Genomic DNA, 5513 nt, shown 5'->3' on the forward strand with positions numbered 1-5513 from the left:
TGTAAACCATGAATTAGTGAACAATCATAAATATCGTGATCTAAATGGAGTAATATGCATCATGTATTAACTGTCATGTTCATTGTACTAGCGAGTAAAAACATGTTCTTGTTTTTTTCTTTTTGCATGATAGCATCCGATATCCTCGCCCAGAAACGCGAGACCAGACTAATCCGGACTAAGGCCTAGTCAATCCATTTCTGAGAAAAGCCTCCACCACCCTGCCAGGGGAATTTACCACGTTGGTTGCGTTCTCAAAGACTTAAACCCGAAACCTTTAGTTAAGCTAGGATGACCCCCTTATTAGCTGAACTAAGCAAAACCGTGTTCTTTCAAATGACCAATGAAGATCATATTTTAGGCTTCATTTTTGTCTTTTTTTTTTCTGTAGCAGTGATTTCTCCCCAAATAAGAAATATATTCTGTTTTGTTGGTTAAGCACGACCTCTTAAAGAAATTGACGATTGAACTTCACGAATAATTGAAATGACGTGAAAAAATTATAACCCATATTTGTAATTAATTAAAAAACAAATGACTTTATAAAATTATCCTTATTACCAAATGAACAATATTTTGCTAATGGAAACTAAATAGAATATCACTCATGAATTTAACTAAAAAATAATCATGAATTTAAGAAAGGTTACTTGTGAATTTGTGAAAAGTTAATTGTAATTAAAGATAGTTTTGTGACTTTATGCATGATTACTTCTGAATTTACGGGTAATCATTTATGAATTTTATGACAATCACTTCTAAATATATGCACAGTAAATTGTGAATGAAAGTAAAAAAATAGTCAATGGAAGGTAACTTATAAATTAATAGAAAATTAATTGATATTTTAAATGAATAGATAATTTCATGTATTTATATATTGTTACTTGTAAATTTAAATATAATCCCTTATTAATTTAAAAATAATTACTTGTAAATTTATGAAAGACATTATAAAGTTAAGTGCCTGTGTATCATTTAATATCAATAGGTGTTGTCTTCATTTGTTAGCAAGACATAAGAAGCCCAGAAAAACCACATAAATAACTTAGGGCTTGCAGAAGTGAAATAATTATATCGTAGGCCCTTTTAATTATGAAATAATTGTCCAAATCTAAGCACTATCTTTGCAAATAAGATTTTCACTGAAAAGACAAGAATACCCATGGTTTTCAAGTATATATCCGTATATTTACTCCCAAACGTTCACTTATTCACAAATAGAAGTTCACATATATATTTACAATGTACAATATGTTCACTTATTTTTTAGCACAGGTTCACATTTTAACAGCTACAGTTTCACATGTTTACAGCTATATATTCATACACAAGTCTAAGTTCACAGTTAGGGAATGTGAATCTATTGTTGTAAATATGTGAACCTTTACTTGTGAATTAATGAACGTCTGAAAGTAAATAAGTGAACATATACTTGTGCTAGGGATACTTGTGTCATTTCGGTGAAAATCTTATTTGCAAAGAGAGCCCTAAACAATTATTTCAGAATTGAGAGGGCCTGCAGTGTAATTATTTCCCTTCTGAAGACCCTAAGTGTGTGATTCTTCCGGAATAAAATAACAATTATATATTTCACAATGCTTGCCTCTTCCTAAATGGTTCATTTGTCTAGCTAAGATTGAGAATATGCTTTGATGCTTTGAAAAGCACTGAGAGTATAGAATTGGCTTGTTCTTGAACTATCTCCCACGCCAGAACCACATGTTGTTCCTCTGTTAATGTTGCACCGATCGCACATCTAATCACAAAAGCTCCTTCAACCATCCCATGTGTCATGTACGCTTTGCCCGAACCATTAATTGAATCCAGCAATTTCTTGTTCACTTCATTTGCAAGGCATTGTTTACCATCATTTATGATTTACCACTTAACTCATGATCTTCTTCATCAGAACCATTACAGAAGCGTTTCTTATAAATTGCTCTTGGTGAAACCCTAAAGCAAACGAGAGAAAAATACCTAGGTGCAACAACCTCGAACCTCTTATCCTGCTTCACAATGTCTTCAAAAGTTTTGGCCATTTCCACGTGGTTTCTGAGGAAGTTTCTGAGGTTGTCCACTCCATAGCTACGAAGCACAAACCATAGTTTCAGGGAGTGAAATTTCCTGCTTAATGCTATCTGCCAATCTTTGTAGTCGATCACTTGGTTTGATTCAGAAGCGTTGTTTCTCAAGTACTGAGGATTTGTTGAGAGGGACTTCGTTAAACAAGATGAATCCTTTACCCAAAGGCAACAGGCAGTCAAGTTGGTAAAAAACCACTTGTGAATGAGTTTGCCCCTTCAACTCCATCAAGGAAATGCCTGAACTCTGGGCAAATAAGGGCCCCACCTGCATAAGCAGCATCCACGTGGACCCAAACGCCACAGTCCTTTGCCACGTCACACAATGCTCCAATAGGATCAACAGCAGCAGTTGCAGTGGTCCCCACTGTGGCACAGAGAAAACAAGGAACTAGACCATTTTCTACGTCCTTGATTATTGCAGAACGGAGTGAATCCGTGACAAAGCAAATGAACTTGACTTGTGGGTTCTAATGGCCCTGAAATTTTCTGGATGGATTCCTGCCATATGAGCAGCTTTCTGAAGGGCACTATGAGTTTGATCAGACCCATAAACAACAAGCTTCTTCAGTTTCTCCTTTCCGATTTGCCTGAGCTTCTGATCCCTTGAAGCCACAAGAGTACACAAAATGGCCTCACAGGTCGTCCCTAACAACACGCCACCTCCGACATTACTTAAAAAAAGAAAGCTCTCTGGGAGTTTCAGAGCTCGTCCAAGCCAATCCATGACGATGCTTTCAAGCTCGGTGGCTGCAGGTGATGATATCCAATTGAACCCAACAACACCGAACCCTGTGCTTAACATCTCGCCCATGAGACCTGCGACACTGGTACTGCTAGGGAAGTATGCGAAGTAATTTGGGCTCTGCCAATGTGTGATTCCTGGGACGATGTGTTCTTTTACATCATTGAGTATAGTTCAAAGGTTCGGATTTACTTGGAGCAGAAGGTGGCAACATTTTTCGGAGATAGCCAGGTTGGGCTTGACTCAGAACTGGGTAGCTAGCAACATTACGATAATAATCAACGAGGAAGTCGATCATCATGTAACCTTGCCTCTTGAATTCTTCTAGGTCGAGAGGGTTCATGATGATCGCTGTTGAAGATCACCTTAAATTTCAGGACATGTACGTTTTTCTCGCGCGCGCACACACGCACACACACACATATATATGCGCTAGTACATTATGTATGTAATTTCAAGTTTGAACACGTTGCTAGCTACTATGCTGATAAAAACTTTTATATTCATGCTCTGCTTTATTTTATTTTTTTTTTTTTGGGTACATCGTGCTCTGGTTTAATTTGAAATCAGTGCATGTTTGTTGGCCAACACTGCTTTCAAATATTAATGATCTAAAGTCAATATTTTAATTAAAATTTTGATTAAGCTTAAACTAAATATACTACAAAAATTTAAACTAATAAAATTTAACTTGAAGAATTGGAATACAAAATAGAAGAATTAATTATAGAATAAAGTTGGAGGAAGCGATATATTAGATATCATTGGAACCTGAAATTATTAATAATCCTTCTTACGAAGAAACGTTGTTAATAAGGCCAAGTATTCCTTCCTCTGTCCCTTATTTTCTATCTCAATCTTAAATTTTTGTAAGTAGATACACTCTTTCTCATGACATTAATTTATAGAGGATAAAAAAAAGCAAAAAAAATTTTTTTACGTTTCTTGATTTGTGTCTTATTCAATATCAGGACTTCTATTAAAGGATTGAAGAAGTATATAATATATATTCACTTGACCTTAGCTAAAAGAAGGAGAAAGGTACGTGTATATCTTCACATAAATACATGCTTTTTTTTTTGGGTCAAAGCATAAATACATGTTTGTTAAGGCACTGACAATATAATTAACTGAATGTGATGCCTTGCAATAATGGGTTTCATATACAGCTCAACGCCAGTGTGCATATTAAATTTCTAAGTTGAGTTTTTATGAAATTAGGAATATTCTCTGCCGACAATAACCTCATTTGAGAAAGAAAGATAACAGAATAAATAAATAAATGAAGGACAAATTGACCCATTGGTTACAAAAAAACCTTATATCTAGAAAATATTCACCAAATTTTTAAAAATTTGGGAATATGATCAATTGACATTGATGTACAAACGATTTATCATTGATATACACTACTAGAAAAATGAAATTTAGTAAGGAATTTTGCCCCTTGTTAAATTTATAGCTAAAAAAGAGCTCACTAAATTTAGTGAGAAATCATATTTTCCTCACAAATTAGCGAGAGATTCAGTCCTTCACTAAAATTAGCTAAAGATTGAATCTCTCACTAATCCCTCTCTAATACTATTTAAAATTTGATCACTTTAGCGAGGGATTAGTCCCTCTCTAATCCCTCACTAAATATGCTTGTATTTAAAAATAATAATGCCACATCACCCATCATGTGTGCATCAACTTGTGACATGTCACCAACAACTTCATGCCTTATCGACTGTCATGTCACCTACCATCTTGTGCCCTATCACCCACCACATATGCGATAACTCATGATATGTCATTATCCACTTTACGCCATGGCACTTGCTCTTTACCATGTCATATATTCATTATATTTATGCCAAAACCAAGACTTGACCTCATACCTTTTAAGCCTTATACTTTCCTTGTTTGCTAGTTGAACTGAAAGGCACCTATGAGAAGTTAAATATATATTATTTAACTACATAAATATATCAAATAATATATTATAAAAATATGCACATATATACATATTAAATTTTATTTTCAATTATTAATATGTTAAAAATATTTATATTTTATTTAAATTATTATTTATATTATATTTTTAATAAAATGTTATTTTATTAATGAAAATCAACTTAAAATAAAGAAACTATTAAATAATTTTATTATGGATATTTAGTTAATTTTTAAATTTAATTTTTTATTTTTAAATGAAAATAATTAAATATGTAATTAAAAGTTATTGTTAAAAGTTAATTTTTTTTTCAATAATTAGCTAGGGACAGAATCCCTCGCTAATTATCTTATTTTAGAGAGGAATTGGTAGTCCCTCGCTTTCCTCACTAATTCTCTTATTTTAAAGAATGATTGACAGTTTCTCATTATTTTTATCGCTAATTGTCTTATTTTAGAGGAGGATTGGTAGTCCCTCACTATTTTCCTTGCTAATTCTTTTATTTTAGAGAGGGATTAACAGTCCCTCGCTATTTTCCTCACTAATTTTAAGTCAAGCTATGAAATCAACATTCCTCACTAATTTGGTATTTTAGAGAAAAATAGATGATCCTTTGCTAAATTTCCTCGCTAATTTGCATTTTTTTAATAGTGATACAAATGATTTATTATTGAAAATTTAAATATTTACAAGAGGTTTATTATTAACTAGACAATTTCTCGTGCATTGCACGGGTTAAAATTAAGAG

At 33.1% G+C, this 5513-nt stretch overlaps 1 pseudogene; it reads right to left on the minus strand.

The window, feature by feature from the left end:
• Nucleotides 1–1629: 1629 nt before the first annotated feature.
• LOC129300261 (phenylacetaldehyde synthase-like) lies at nt 1630–3194 on the minus strand (annotated as a pseudogene).
• Nucleotides 3195–5513: the final 2319 nt, after the last annotated feature.

The sequence above is a fragment of the Prosopis cineraria genome, unplaced genomic scaffold (genome assembly GCF_029017545.1).
Source record: "Prosopis cineraria cultivar Desert tree isolate PC_DT_omini unplaced genomic scaffold, ASM2901754v1 PC1505, whole genome shotgun sequence".
Taxonomy (NCBI): Eukaryota; Viridiplantae; Streptophyta; class Magnoliopsida; order Fabales; family Fabaceae; genus Prosopis; species Prosopis cineraria.